This window comes from Ziziphus jujuba, chromosome 8 (assembly GCF_031755915.1).
Source record: "Ziziphus jujuba cultivar Dongzao chromosome 8, ASM3175591v1".
Taxonomy (NCBI): Eukaryota; Viridiplantae; Streptophyta; class Magnoliopsida; order Rosales; family Rhamnaceae; genus Ziziphus; species Ziziphus jujuba.
Genome location: NC_083386.1, coordinates 25,900,964 through 25,917,939, shown reverse-complemented (window position 1 = coordinate 25,917,939; position 16,976 = coordinate 25,900,964). Strand labels below are relative to the sequence as shown.

At 33.4% G+C, this 16,976-nt stretch overlaps 1 pseudogene; it reads left to right on the top strand.

The window, feature by feature from the left end:
• The first annotated feature begins 2,624 nt into the window (after positions 1-2,624).
• LOC112489179 (uncharacterized protein At3g49055-like) lies at positions 2,625-12,214 on the top strand (annotated as a pseudogene).
• The last annotated feature ends 4,762 nt before the right edge of the window (positions 12,215-16,976 follow it).

Below are 16,976 nucleotides of genomic sequence, written 5' to 3'. Positions count from 1 at the left end.
AGTCCCCAAATGAAATTTGCATGCATGATCTTTTATCATAGATAAGTGCTTTAAGTTGTCGTTGGATTGAACTTTTATGTTGCAATTTACCAATTGTGTTTCTAACTGGTGATGAATAGCAACTCTTCTTTTGGGGGAAAAAAATTTATAATAAATTTATATGTTTGTTGTTGGTTCATCAATGTTTTTTATTGCTCAATTTGTAAGTTTGTTGTTAATTCGTCAATGTTTTTTATTGCTTTGATGCACCTATCTTTGTCTATTTATCTTTGTTTGTTCTGGCAAATAGCAAATATACTTTTGAGCATTGGATGTTTGCCCTACTTCGAGCATTGTTCTGTAATTTGTAATTGTTCTTATCAGGCATCAACTGTAGAGAGGATAACGAAGAATTTAACCCTGGAAATCAGTCAATTGAGGAGGTCTTTGGAAGAATCTAGGTATTTAATTATCAAACTATGATCATTCAGTTATAAAAAAGTATTTTAATAATTAAAAATAAATAAAAAAAGGGAAAAAAATATGTTATTTTATAGATTGGGTCAAATAATGATAATATTGAAATGTGATAAAGCTCTCCAAGAGCAAAAATCTGCGCCATTTGAACCTAGATATACTTGAGTACATTTTGAGTGGTTTTCTGTTACTTAATTGTCGACTCTTCGCAGGTCAAACACTGAGGACCTACAGAGTCTTACAGAGAAACAAGCTCAAGATATTGCTGGAAACATGCTACATATCAAGGAGTTTGAAGATAGAGAGAGGGTGTTGGCTAAAAATGTAGTCATTTCACTTACTAATAAATGCTATGGTTGTTTACCCTGCATCCCAGCACTCTGTTTCTTTCTTACTTATTCCCTCATTTTATTAATGTAAGGTTGAGGAACTCCTGATGAAGATAAAACAAACTGAAGCAGACGTTGATAGATGGAGGGAAGCTTGTGAATTAGAAGTTGAAGCAGGGAAACGTGAGATTGAAGAACGTGACAAAGTGGTAAAAAAAAATTTATCCCTCTTTGATTTGGGTTTGTTAGTTACACACACACATATATATATATGTAGTATATTTAATCTTAATGATTTGTTTTTTTCATTTTTCCTCATGTATTTTTTACTAATTCTCAAAAATTGGTTTCTCACATATCTGTTTTATTAGGTTGCCATTCTCAGCCAAGAACTGCTTTGGACATATCAAATCGGAAATTAAATGAAAAAGAAGAACTTGCAGCTGCTGCCATGGCTGCCCAGTCAGCAGCAGAGAAGTCCCTTCAACTGGCTGACAGAAAAGCTGCAGGACTCCGTAAGCTGGTAGAAGAGCTGTCAAAACAATTAGAAGAAGCAGAGAGCCGAGACCAGAACAGACGCAAGGCCAGACACATATGCAGGCCATGGCGAGCACCCAAGCTGAGTACTGCTACTATGAACAACAGAGTGAAGAATGTAAGGAGGATGCTGTCAAAATGCAAGCCTTGGGGAGCACTCAAACTGAGTACTGCTAAGAAGAACAATACAGTGAAGAATTAAAGAAGGATGCTGCCAAAATACAAGAAGAATGCTGTCAAACTAAGTACTTCTACTATGAACAACAGAGTGAAGAATGCAAAAAGGATGCTATCAAAATGCAAGCCTTGGTGAGCACTCAAACCGACTACTGCTAGTATGAATAATAGAGTGAAGAATGTTAGAAAGATGCTGTCAAAATGCAAGACTTGCTCCATTAATGTCTGAAACTCAATAATTTATTTCAATTTTTTCTTCTTATGAAACTTTATTTAATTATATTTGTACCTTCTCTTCATTTTTTTTTATTTTGGACACTCACATTTTAATAGGTTGGTGGAATTTCTTCCAAAAAAAAAAAAAGAAAATGTCAGAAATGATATGCCTAACCATTGCAAATACTATTCAAGCCATGGTTAACAAGTTCTGCACTTTTTTCGAAGCAGTTTTTTTCAAAGGAAAATATTGAAACAGTTTGAAATGACCAATTCACTTCTATGATTGTTAATATAATAAAGAAGACAAAGCTAAATGAGAACATAAATATTTGAAGGAAATGAACGAACATACCTGCTTGGCTGAAAGTCCAATGTCTTTTAAATAGTTGGGCAGAAAAAAATATTGATTCCTTAGCACCAGGGATTCAAAGAAATCATCTCAGCAAAATTGCATAAACAGAAGACATTTCCTTGAGAAGCTTGCACTCTTAAAGGTTTCAGAAGATTCTTCACGAAGTTCAAGGATGGATGATACCCTCCTCTCCAATCCCCTATAAGAAAGAAAAATCCCAAATCACTTTAGATGTAAAGCATATTAAAGATCCTGTATAAGAAGAATAAATGTGCTTGTTAATTTCTCACCTTTAATCTTTTCAATTCTTCCCTATTGATAAGAAACAAAGGAAAAGAAAATAAGTTTAAAGAATTACAATAAAACTTAGCATGGAAGAATCCTTGGAATGAAACTTTTAAAGAAAGAATGGTTAGATGAAATCTTCACTCCAGAACTGTGCATCCGAATGTTTTCCAAGGACTATTAAAATTAGCAGCCTCCCATCTATCGTTTGTTGTTATACTTTGATCAACCATGGGAATTTGTTGTTATAAACAGCAATCAGATATAAGATGGAAGAGAATGAAATGCAAGTAGTGGTCATTATAGGGCTTCCTTCTGATCCTAGAAAACATCCCAAGAAAACTGCTACAGAACTACATGGCTTTGACATCAAACAAAGCTTACAACCACAATACCTGTTTTATGATAAATATAAAAGCTCATATATATATATATATATATATATATCAAGGGCGCATTTTCCTTTGCTTTGGCAAATCAATCCCAGGATTTAACTGTCGATCACCACATATCAACAGTGTTTGTTCAGTTCCCTTATTGGTAGACCACCACCATTTACGTGCTTATTTCTCAACTTTGATGAAACCATTACGATGCTTAACAAGATTTCCCGTTCTAAGTCTTTGTAAAGAAGATGTGCACATCCAAATCCACTGGAGTAATCGAATCCACTGGACTGGGCTGTCACCAGCCCTGGAGAAAGAAAGAAAGAACTGGTTCTTTTCCAATCGCTCTTGCCTGATGGTAGTATCGAGAGAATTATTTCCATCCTCTGATTTCATTGCACCTGGAGTATTATATAAGAGGCCTTAAGTTTTGCAATTGCAATCTACACTCCCAGAAAACAAGATCAACAAGCTCACAAGATACCACTGCACATATATATGTATACTTCAAGTAGCCAAATGCCAGAAAGAGATGATATAGCTAGATTTCTCAGTTTGTATTTTGTAGTAAATGAAAATATACTCAAATTAAGACATATAGATGAGGAGATGGCATATATAGGCAAATTCATGTTTAGTCTACCAAGATTGCAATGGTTGACACTTCAAAGCTGATCCCGATGCTTTCAGCTCAGTCAAGGTGAGAGGAGATTATTCTACTTCATCTTAGTAGTGTGCAGTCCCCAGATGAAATTTGCATGCATGGTCTTTTATTTTGCTGGCACATGTTGCTAGAATATTTTTATGAGGGAACACAATTTATCCTTACCTTTTATCTGAACTAAGAAAAATGCAAACTATGCAACTATGAAATGGTGAAATTGTAATGGTAAGAGTAATTGGTCTTCATTTGAAATGTAATTTCATATTTAGGGCAGTTACTATTTTTGCAAATAATTATTCAATTGGATAATCTTTTTAAAGGGTTTTTAACGGGAAGAGGCTGGGAAAAGATCTAACACACCTGACATCTTTCATTATGCGAGCGTGCCACTTTTTAGATTGAAGGAAATAGAAATAACAATTGCAAAAACAAAAGATAAACTAATTGTCTTTAATTGAAGAGAACAAACAATTAAAAATGTTTTAATATTTTAATAATTAAAAAACTTTAATAAACTAGGAAAAATAGATAAGAACAATGTCCAGAAAAAAAAATCCCAAGGACGGGCACAAAATTAAATGGGTAAAAATAAATAATATCCTAATAATTATCTTATTCCAATCATTAGGGCATGCCTTTCTTGTTAAGATGTGCATTTGATTATTTATGATAGTTCTTACATTTTGCAGCAATCGAGAATCCCAGAACAGGCAGTTTGTGAAAGTTATCTTGGAGTAAAACAAGCCACTGAGGACACTATAAACTCAAAGTGGAAAGAATTTGAAGAGGCAGTACTGAATCAATGGAAAGAGAGAGAAAATATTGTGGAGGCCAAATGCAAGGTAATTCAACTAATTTTCTCATGAATGCAACAACTTGAGCGTGGACATGATGATTTGCTCATGAGTGCTTCTGTTTTATTTGCATTTGAAGGAAGTCATGACAGGTCAACATACAAATGTAATAGACATCGCAGGATGTATAGGAACGGTTACCATCTATTAAGATATTGTTTGTAAGAATGAAATATATGAAAGTCTAAGCGGAATTTACAAACAGCTATCGGGCATAAAGGGCTCCTGCTAATGGTCTACATAGAAAAGAAGCATACAATACCTTTTTTTGAGGGGGGAAAAAGTTAAAAAAAAAAAAAAAAAAAAAAAACACACTTTTTAATCAAATAATGCCCCCAAAAAAAAAAAAGACCTTATACTCATACAATGTTGTATTACTATGTAGTTAAAATAACATTAATATATTTTTCTTAATTAATCAAGATTAATTCAGGTCCTGCCCCAAAAAATAAAAAATAAAAAATAAAACAAAAGGTTGCAACAAAACAGAGCAAGTGATAACGTGCAGGTGGAAACTGATTGCATGGATTTATTTAGAAGTCTTGCATGTGGTTCGCAAGCTTGCAGTCGGAGGTAAGGAGCTTTATTGCTTGATAAGTTTAGGTTGCGTGGTTCTTTTAATTCATGTACTTTCAATTTTAGTGCTTAGAGTCATAAACAAGGTTAGGAGCTTTATTGTTTGAAATTTTGAGTTTGCGTGTGCATTTCATTTGGTGCCCAGTGTCATAAACAAGTTTAGGAGCTTTATTGTTTGATAATTTTAGTTTGCGTGGTTCTTTTAATTCTTTGTACTTTCCATTTGATGCCTAGAATCATAAACAAGGCAGCCTCTTCCATTAAGTTGGACACCCCACAAACCAACCTAAGCTGGATCATTTTTTGTTTCACCACTTACTTCATCAATAAAAATTTTCCTTTTGACAAACTCTCTTTCTCTCGCACTTCGTCAAGGATATCCTATTCAAAGTTATCTTTGACATAAGAGAGAAAGAGACTCACTTTTAAATTCGTTGTGAAAAAAAGGGACGAAAAGGAAGATTAGCTTGCATCAGGGCCAGCTCAACCTGCTTGGGGGCATAAGGCAACAATTGAGTAAGGCGCTAAATTTCACCCGAAAAAAAGAGTAAGGATATAAATAATTTTTTTTTTAAAAATAAAAAATATTTAATTTATACATTTGGTTTTTGGATAATTATAATTTAGTACCCTTTAAAATCACATTATTTTCTTTAGGAAGCCATAAAAATTTTTTTGACACCTCAATATCCCATATTTTTAAAATTATTACAAATTGATCCAAATTTGTTAAAATTAACAAAACCGTGCAAAAATTGCACTTTAGTACCAGTAATTTTTTTTTAAATTTTATTCCTATTTAATTCAATAAAATAGATTAGTAAACTTAAAAAATCTTAAAACACCAAAAAACAAAATCTAAAAATTCACCATGTAATCCAACCAAACAGCATAAAGATATATTTTTTTATAAAATATGTTTTTTTTAATCAAATATTTACTTATCAAAAAAAATTTACAGTATATTAATAAAAATTACTGGCTCACTTTTTTGTTATAGGTCTTTATGTTCTTTTTTATCATTTTGAATATCCATAATATGTACGTATCATTATTATTTTTTTTTTGAAAAAATATATTGTATATTTTAATATTTTAATAATTATTAAAAGAATAATAGTTATCTTTTGACCCAAAAAAAAAAAATACTTATCTCTAAAAAAATATATAAAATTTTGAGTTTCTTCCCAAAGTTTATAACATTTTTTTATAGTACAATTTTAGAAAGAATTATAAAATTTTGTAAACTTATTTAAGAGATAACTATTTTAAAATTTTGGCTTGCCTCAAGCCGGCTCAATCAGTTTGGAGGCCTAAGGTAAGATTTGGGTGAGACCCGAAATAATTTTGTTAAAAAAATAAATATTCAATTTATATTTTTTTTTCTTTTGAAATTAAAAATTACTTGTTAAAAGTGTAAAATATCTGTTTTTTTTTTTTTTTAAGGAAAGAAATCTGTTGATGTCAACTATTAACTTGGCTATTTAGCAAAAGAATTAATTAGAAATATCCATGGATATAAATGCTTAATTAATTCGAATACAGAAGTTTAGAGAAATTAATAAGTGTCTAAAAACTTTCAATGTTTCCAAAAAACAAAATTACCAATACATATATTTCATAAATAAAAAATAAAAAAATAAATATACAGTAAAATTAATCTTGATAAATAAATATTCGATAAATGAATAATCTCACTAAATAAATAAAATTGTTAGGTCTCAATTCAATCCAATGTTATAAATGGCAAATATACTAAATGCATAAAATAAATTTTTTTTTTTCAAAATTCTTTGGAACCACTTGAATATATAAATTAATAGTTAATTAAACTTGTAAAAAAATAATTAATATATATATATATATAAACATTTACTATATATATAATAAGAAAATAATTATCCATAGTAGACTTCTTTAGTGAAATTTTTCATTAATTATTTTTTCTTTATTTGTTAATGAGTGGGAGGAGCAGAGAGTAGAGTCCGTGAGGGTGAAAGGAGGATCAATAGCTTAGAATATGCAAACAACAGAAATGAAGAGAGGATCAGAAACTTGGAATATGCAAAGAATAGAAATGAAGAGAGAATCAAAAACTTAGAATTTGTGAAGAATCAAAATGAACAGATAATCAAAAGCTTGGAATCTACAAAGGAAAAAAGTAAAAAAGAAGCATAAATTTATGGAGAGAGAATCAAAAGCCTAGAATCTGCGAAGGAAAAAAGTAAGAAAGAAACAGAAATTTATGGAGAGAGAATCAAAAACTTAGAAACTGCAAAGGAAAAAATTGAGAAGGAAATGGAAATTTATAGAGATAGGATCAAAATTTTGGAATCTGCAAAGGAAAAAAGTGAGAAAGATGCAGAAATTTACAGAGAGAGAATCAAAAGCTTGGAATCTGCAAAGGAAAAAAGTAGGAAAGAAGCAGAAATTTATGGAAAGAGAATCAAAAACTTGGAATCTGCAAAGGAAAAAATTGAGAAAGAAGTGGAAATTTATAGAGATAGGATCAAAAATTTGGAATCTGCAAAGGAAAAAAGTCATAAAGATGCAGAAATTTATAGAGAGAGAATCAAAAGCTTGGAATCTGCAAAGGAAAAAAGTAAAAACGAAGCGGAAATTTATGCAGAAAGAATCAAAAGTTTGGAATCTGCGAAGAACAAATATGAAGATAGAATCAAAAATTGCGAATTTGTGATGAATCAAAATGAAGAGAAAATCAAAAGCTTAGAATCTACAAAGGAAAAAAGCAAAAAAGATGCAGAAATTTATGGAGAGAGAATCAAAATGAAGAGAAAATCAAAAGCTTAGAATCTGCAAAGGAAAAAAGCGAAAAAGAAGCGAAAATTTATGGAGAGAGAATCAAAAGCTTAGAATCTACGAAGAATAAAAATGAAGAGAGAATCAAAAACTTAGAATTTGTAAAGAATCAAAATGAGGAGAGAATCAAAAGCTTGGAATCTGCAAGGGAAAAAAGTAAAAAAGAAGCAGAAATTTATCGAGAGAGAATCAAAAGCTTGGAATCTGCAAAGGAAAAAATTGAGAAAGAAGCAGAATTTTATAAAAATAGAATCAAAAGTTTGGAATCCACAAAGAAGAAAAGCGAGAAAGATGCCAAACTTTATGGAGAGAGAATTAAAAGCTTGGAATCTGAGAAGGAAAAAATTAAGAAAGAAGTGGAAACTTATAGAAAGAGATTCAAAATTTTGGAATTGGAAGTTTATAAAGAGAGAATAAAAATTTTGGAATCTGTGAAGGAGAAAATTGAGAAAGAAGCTGAAATTTATAAAGAGAGAATCAAAAGCTTGGAATTTGCAAAGGAGAAGAGTAAAAAAGAAAAGAAAATTTATAAAGAAAGAATCAAAAGTTTGGAATCCGTAAAGGAAAAATGTGATGTGTTTCTACTAAAACTCTACGCATCGCTTCGTTTGGCGGAGGAGGGATTGGTTAGGATCATCGATAATGTTGTTGATGAAGAAAAAGTTGAAAATTGTACAAAGGAGAGTGACGAGTTATAATTGGATGGAGAATTGAAGGCGGTTTCAGAGGAGTTACTGGCGGTCATAAAACTTGCCAAAGTGGTTGAATTGAAGGTGAATGAATATAAGGAATCAAAGAAGAAGGAGAGGAGGGAATTGGAGAACAATGTGGTGAGTTTGACGAAAGAGAATAGGAATACAGATAGTTTGCTTAGGATTGCTTTGGTGGAGATGTAGGGTGAGGAGAAGAGCTTGAGTAGGTTGAAGAAGAATGGTGAGCAGAATAGGGTGGCCATTTTGCAGATTGCAGAAAGTTCAGGGACTAAGGTGGATGCTTCTAGGGCTAATGTTGGGACTAATTTAGATGGTAGTGAAAGTGAAGAGGAGGTTGTAAGCCTGGTATGTTCTACTTTTGTTCCCTTTTTACTTGCACCGTTTCTTGGTTAAACTAAATTGGTTGAAAGGAAAGAGTGCTTTAAATTGTTGTTGGATTGAACTTTCATATTGCAATTTACCAATTGTGTGTCTAACTAGTGATGAATAGCAACTCTTCTTTTGAAAATAAGAAAAAATAAAATTTTATAATAAATTTGTAGGTTTGTTGTTAATTCATCAATGTTTTTTATTGCTCAGTTTGTAAGTTTGTTGTTAATTCATCAATGTTTTTTATTGCTTTGATGCTCCTATCTATGTCTATTTATCTTAGTTTTTTCTGGAAAATAGCAAATATACTTTTAAGCATTGGATATTTGCCCTGCTCCGAGCATTGTTCTATAATTTGTAATTGTTCTTATTAGGCATCAACTGTAGAGAGGATAACGAAGAATTTAAACCTGGAAATCAGTCAATTGAGGAGGTCTTTGGAAGAATTTAGGTATTTAATTATCAAACTATGATCACTCCATTAGTTTTTATATTATATAATCACTCAGTTATAAAAAAGTATTTTAATAATTAAAAAAAGATTTAATTTTGTAGATTGGGTCATATAATGATAATATTGAAATATGATAAAGCTTTCCAAGCGTGAAAATCTACACCATTGAAACTAGATATACTTGAGTATGTTTTGAGTGGTTTTCTGTTACTTATTTGTTGACTCTTCGCAGGTCAAACACTGAGGACCTACATAGTCTTGCAAAGAAATAAATTCAAGATATTCTGAAAACATGCTACATATCAAGGAGTTAGAAGATAAAGAGAGGGTGTTGGCCAAAAATGTAGTCATTTCACTTACTAAGGAAGGCTATGGTTGTTTACCCTGCATCCCAGCACTCTGTTTCTTTCTTACTTAATTCCCTCATTTTATGAATGTAAGGTTGAGGAACTACTGATGAAGATAAAGCAAACTGAAGCAGAGGTTGCTAGATGGAGGGAAGCTTGTGAATTAGAGTTGAAGCTGAGAAACATGAGATTGAAGAACGTGAAAAAGTGGTAAAAAGAAATTTATCCTTCTTTGATTAGGGTCTATTTGTTACACAAACACACACACACACACACACACACACACACATATATATGCATATATATAATCTTACTTCTTTTTTTTCCCCTTTTTTTCCTCATGTATTTCGTAGTAATTCTCAAAAATTGGTTTCTCACATTTTTGTTTTATTAGGTTGCCATTCTCAGCCAAGAACTAGAGAAAACAAAGACTGCTTTGGACATATCAAATCGCAAATTAAATGAAAAAGAAGAACTTGCAGCTGCTGCCATGGCTGCCCAGTCAGCAGCAGAGAAGTCCCTGCAACTGGCTGACAGCACAGCTATAGGACTCCGTAAGTGGGTAGAAGAGTTGTCAAAACAATTAGAAGAAGTAGAGATGTCGGGATCCGTCCAAAATTTCTCACCGGAACCCTAGACAAGCCCTGATCCCAGGAAAACCCTACCGGACCTTCCAATGGAAAATCCAGCAGAACCTCCCCTAAAGGTTGGACTTACCGCAAATTTCCTACACTGAAAACACACTTCTATATACATCCCCTTATTCCTTCCACATTACTACAATTTAATTCCACAAATTTGCAGCACTTCAAATGAATAACAGGAAATCAATGCATAATTAATAAATAAATGTTCAATACAGTATACAGAGCATTATACAAATAAATATGAAATTTATTCAAATATGGGCATCAAAATTTAATTCACAATTTATCTAATTAACATAAAATAAAAACATTCAAATATTAAAATATCACAATATAATTAATTTGACCCCCAAAATTAATTCCAAAGGTGGGTCACTCACCTGGAGCACGCAATTAATCCAAGATCCTCCATGGGATCAATTCCACGATGCACACGTGCTCCTAGAACAACAACATTGCACATCTCAAATAAATTAATATTTTATTCGGGTAAATAATACCCGGTACCAGGGGGTTTAACACAAAAGTTAACCAAAATTTGCGAGTAATATACCGAAACGAAGCTTATGGAATGACGATAGCATTACTGGCCTCCATTGACACCAATTCCGCCGGTGATGGTCGGAATTTTCCCGGGAAGTACCGGTCGAACTTCACCTCCTCATAACTCATGAACCACTTTGAATTTAAACGATTGGAGACCATATTTGAACTCAGAGGACCCAAAATAGGGGGAAAGGGGTGGAAAATCGGACTGGGCTGGTCGGAAACGGCAAGAATCGCCGGAAAAACAAAATAAGCCGCCGTCTGCTTCAACCGCCGATCTGGGCATGTCGCCGATCGGTCGGCTGCCAAACTTGGCGCCTGAGCTCGCCGACGGTTGGGCTTCACCGGTGGCCGGTGCGTGTGGCCGTCCGGTGACCGGAAAAGGTGCAGCAGGGAGAGAGATATCGACGGGAAGGAGAAAATGAAGAAAGAAGGAGAAGAAGGAAGAAGAAAAAGAAGGTTTCGGCCCCGGGGGGGGGGGGGGGGGGTGGGTCTTTTTCCCATGTGGGGGAAGGAAAAAAAAGAAAAGAAAAAGAAAGAAAAATAAAATAAAAGAAAATAATTAAATAATATTATTGTATAGAATAATAATAAAATAATATGGTATTTAATCATGGTTGACATGTGGCATCTCACCGTTGTGACACATGTCACCCTTTGTTAAGTCACACGTGGCATACTGTTCACATATTTAAAAATAATATTAAAATAATACTGTATTTGAAAAACTCTACAGGTCCATAACTTTCAAACCACATGTCCAAATCGGACGTACCACTAGTCTACGGACTCTTATCGACAAGTACTTCACAACCATGCATGAGTCAAGGTGCAACTTTGCATGACAAAAAGTCAACTCTGGCACCCCCTTGACAGTTCGACCTCAACTTATTTTGCTCATAACTTTCAAACCATAGCTCCGTTTTAGACGTGCTACTAGTCTATGAACCCGTGATAACGTGTACTTTTTAATGGTACCTCGGTCAATGTGAAATTCCATCAGGAGCAAAAAGTCAACATTTGATCCCTTCTCGGTCAACAACAGTCAAATCCGGTCAACCTTGGTCAAATTTGAGAAATTTTCGGTGTACTTTGGGATGGGATGTTACAAGAGAGCCGAGACGGGAACAGACGCAAGGCCAGACACATATGTGGGCCATGGCAACCACTCAAACTGAGTACTGCTACTATGAAAAATAAAGTGAAGATTGTAAGGAGGATGCTGTCAAAATGCAAGCCTTGGCGAGCTCTCAAACTGAGTACTGTTAAGAAGAACAATAAAGTGAAGAATGAAAGAAGGATGCTGCCAAAATACAAGAAGGATGTTGTCAAACTAAGTACTACTACTATGAACAATAGAGTGAAGAATGCAAAAAGGATGCTATCAAAATGCAAGCCTTGGCAAGCACTCAAACCAAGTACTGCTACTGTGAAAAATAGAGTGAAGAATGTTAGAAAGATGCTGTCAAAAAGCAAGACTTGATCGATTAATATCTGAAACTCTATAATTTATTTCAATTCTTTCTTCTTATGAAACTTTAATTATATTTGTGCCTTCTATTCAAATTTTTTTTTTCTTTTGTACACTCACATTTAACTAGGTTAATGGAATTTCTTCTAGTTGATTCAAAAAAATTATCTCAACAAAATTGCCTAAACAAAAAATATTTCCTTGAGGATGCTTGTACTCCTGAAAGGTTTTGGAGATTCTTCACAAAGTTCAAGGATGGATGATACTTCCTTCTCTACAATTGTCAGGACCCATGTAAGATCCCTTCCCGGAATCCCAGACAAGTCCTGATTCCAGGGAGATCCTACTGGACCATCCTATGGAAAATCCGGCAGCACCTTTCCTAAGGGTAAGATATGCTCCAAAATTTATCTGTACGGAAACATACTTCTAAATCGTACCACCTTATCCGTCCCTCCTTACTACAAATAAATTCCACAAATTGCAGCACTTCGATGATAGATCGTATAAAACATACACATATATGCAATAGGAGTAATTTACCAAATAAACAACCAAAATATACCTTTAAACATTCATGTCCGCCCACACCACCCACTTAGTGCTACAAATTCAAATACATTTCAAATGTTTTTTTACAAATATACCAATGCATAATATAAAAAGAGGTGTACAAACCAATCACCACACCAACAATAATAATAGTAAATATTTTAATGATAATGATAACTATATTAATACAATTCGTTTGAGGGCTACGTATAACCATACATATTCAAAGGTTATCCCATAACCTGCACGATGGCTATCACATAACCACACCTGCCTAATGGCTATCACATAATCACACCTGCCAAATGGGCTATCACATAACCACACCTGTCCAATGGCTATCTTTCTCACCCGTAGGTTGTAATACTTGTTCAAAGTTATCATATGATAATAACGATGATAAAATTTATTAATAATAACAAGAATATATAATAAAATCAATAGTAAGAAATCAGATCACGAATAGACAAGGTAGCATAAGATAAAATATTATCTTAAAATCCGTAACACATAATAAAATATGCATAATCGTAATGGAGATATATACGATACCATCTAACATACTGTGTGATCCATGATTCCAGCTGTCGCCGATACTCTGCTACCCATACAGTCTGGGGTGGTTGCCTAAATTAGCCATCTGATCCCTTGGATTTGTAGGCAACATATATACGAGGCTAGCTCTACATGGACCACATCGGATCCTCGCCCCGTACGGTGTGGTATATAAAACCTAATATAAACTGACACTACAAAAAAAATGGGAATTAGCGACTATGCTGTCAGTGACGAAAAAGTAATGGTCACTGAACGAATAAAACAACGACCGATATTTAGTCGCAGAAACGATAGTAAGAGAAACGTGTAGAATTTTGGTCGACCTGTTATGGTGACCAGAAATTTGGTCACAAAAATAAATTTTCGCTGACCAAAAACTATTTGGTAGTTAAAAAGGCAGGGCGGGAAGCTTTCCCACCTTTTTTTTTGGCGGGAACATGAAGTTTCAACGACCAACCACTATTGGTCACTAAAAGTATTTATAAAGGACCAATATATTAATCACTAATAATATAACTTAAAATTTTTTTTTAAGGAAAAATAGCAAATAATGTTAGCATAAGGCATTCCACGACCAAATTATTTTGGGTGGTCAAATGTTATATTTGTGACGAAAATATTGGTCACTAAATAGAATTTAAAATAATAAAATATAAAAAAAAAAGTTTATAATAGGTTTAGTTTAATGCCGTCAGCGACCAACTATGTTTGGTGAGTAAATGCAAGGGCGGGAAACCATCCACATGCTTTTCCATTTTGGCGGGAAGTGAGAACCTTGACTAAATGTAAGAAAAAGAAACATGAAATTGGTAATTTAATGGTTTAAGCTACCATGTCAGTGGCTATTAAATAGATACAAACGGTGTTAATAATAATATTAATAAAATAATCCACAATGAAGCTGCATTTTGTAAAGAAATATTTACTAAAAAAAAAACAGATTTTATTTATTTTTTGTATTTGTGGTTACAATCCCGATAAAACCATTTTTGGATGGATGATCCCCATAAAACCCTTTAGATGATAAAATTGCACCGGCCCTATTTCCTTTCTAAAACTCTCTCCAAGAGTTGTGCTGCCCCCTTTGGATTGCCTCACCTCTCTGACCATTCGTTGCTTCTGACTGCTTGGATTGGCATCTCTCTCAAGCTCCATCTCAGGTGTGTTTCCTCTCCTATTTTCTCTCTGTGCTTTTTCTTTTCTCTGTTTCTTCATTTTTCCCTAAGTTGCTCATTCCATGAAATGTAGGTGAAAGATGGGTTAGTTCTTTGTTACATATGACAAAGAGTCAACTGGATTTAATGAGCTGATAAAGGAAGGATTGAAGGATTTATTAGGGACATGAGAGGAAGCAAATCTATTCTTGGTAAGAGACATCTATAACTTCTTTTTTTCCCTCTATGTTTGTTGTGGTGTTTTGTGAGAGATAGGTATATTGAGTGAGAGGAGTCTCTGGCCCTATATGTTATTGGTTTTTGGCAATGTGGTTGATATTTTCAAACAATAAAGTTCTAGAAATTTTTCCCACATGTTGATACATAATTGCATTTTTATCTTTTTTCCTATGTTCTTAACATAATGTAATGAGTTTTCATGGATTGGAATTTTCTTGAACTGCTTTGTTGCTTTTGAAAAAAACACAAGCATCGTAATTTGATTGCTTGAGATTTTTTGTTTTTGAGAGATACTGAATCAAAATGTAAAAAAAGAAAAAGAAAAGAAAAAAGAAAGAAAAAAAAAAGGGTAACCGAAAATGGGAAAAAAAACTTGAGGTAAAGAAGTAAATATGGTTTTCCAACCTATAAACAAATAAGACAGTTTCTAGATTTTTACTATATTTTGGTTTTTTTGGATTGGAACTTTTAAGAACTTCTAAATTGTTGAATGTTGAATAATGGACTCTGTAACTTGTCTAATAATAAACACCCATAACATAGCAAAATGTAATTGAATATCAATATATAATATTATTACATATTGGGAATTGAATGGAGAAATCAAATTAGAATAACTCCTGTTGAATATATATAACTAATTGTCTAAATATTATTTATGATCACCTTGTGTAGGCATGGTGCATAATTTGTGGAGATTGGAATACTGATCGCATCCTCCATCTATATAGATGTATGTACATATATAAATATGTGGGTTTGAGAGATAGAATAAGAAGGGACTATAACATTTCCACAAGATCAGTGATGATTGCTTCATTTATGCATATATACATGTATGTATATATATATACGTATAACAAAAGGATTGAATGATTAAGATTATTGACAATATCAATCCCTTAGATATAGTATTGATATTATTTTTTATGTTTGTAGGATGGTAATATAGGGGAAACAAATATTGCCAAAATATTCCTTTAAATATGCCACCTAAGAGATCAAGATATGTACCAGGAAGAGAGACTTTGGTTCCTAGGAGGTCTCCTAGGACTACCCCAGCACAAAGAGAGACTTCGGTCCCTAGGAGGTCTCCTAGGACGACCCCAGTAGAAAGAAAGACTTTGGTCCCTAGGAGGACACCATCACAAAGAGAGAATTTGGCTCCTAGGAGGTCTCCTAGGATGACAGCATCATCTAGAAGGACTGCATCGCCTAATGAAGACACCATCCCCTAGAGGTCGACAACCTATGCAAACACCAGATCGTTCCACAACACCAACGCCTAATGAGACATCAATACCTAGTGGTCCAGAGTATGTGGAAACACCAATTCCAAACATTACATCGTCTAGAGGTCATTCTCCTATAGATCCTGTAGATGAGAGTACTGAAGATACACCTGTATCCACTGGTATGTTGGTAATCTATCATATATGTTATGTAAATTGAGAACCTATATTACATAGTATTATTAATTAACATTATTTCACTTTGTAGGTTTAATGAAGAAAAATACACGTGGCATTACGCGAGGATTGGAAATTCTTAAAACAATGGCATCCAATACTAAACTTCGCGTCCAAGTAAGTGATGGGGATATGCATGCATATGGTGACCATTGTTCTCCCTTTGCCAATCAGATTGGCATTGCTGTGCGTAACTTTGTTTCACCAAGATTGAAGGGATGGAAATATGCTTCTGATGATGAAAGGAAAATTGTCTACAAACATATTGTTGTGAGTAAAACTTAGACTCATATCATTAATATACCATATCAGTATTATAATAACTAACAAGGTTTTATTTTCCTTTTGTGTATAAGGATCGGTTCGACATTGATCTGAATGATCCTCAATGGATAGAGATTGTTGAGAGGCATTGTTGTGATAGGTACAAAAACAATAGGAGTTATTGCAACAATCATTTCAAGCTGTGTAAGATGCATGGCAAAGACCCATTGCAATTTAGACCAAAAAGATTACGATGTCAAGAAGATTGGGAGTGGTTGTGTGCTCATTTTGAGAGTCCAGAATTTTTGGTGAGTTAGAACTATTTAAACTGTTTCAAACTTTTTTTAAATTCATGTGTATATTTTATCATATTCTAAACCATTTATTTTATATATACAGAAATGTTCTAAAGTAGGGCAATGTAATAGGGCTAAAAGGCTATATAATCATCATGCTGGATCAAGATCGTTTATTGCAACAAGGGCAGCACTAGTTTGACATTCTTCAACAATTACTTTAGTTATATTTGAGAATGGA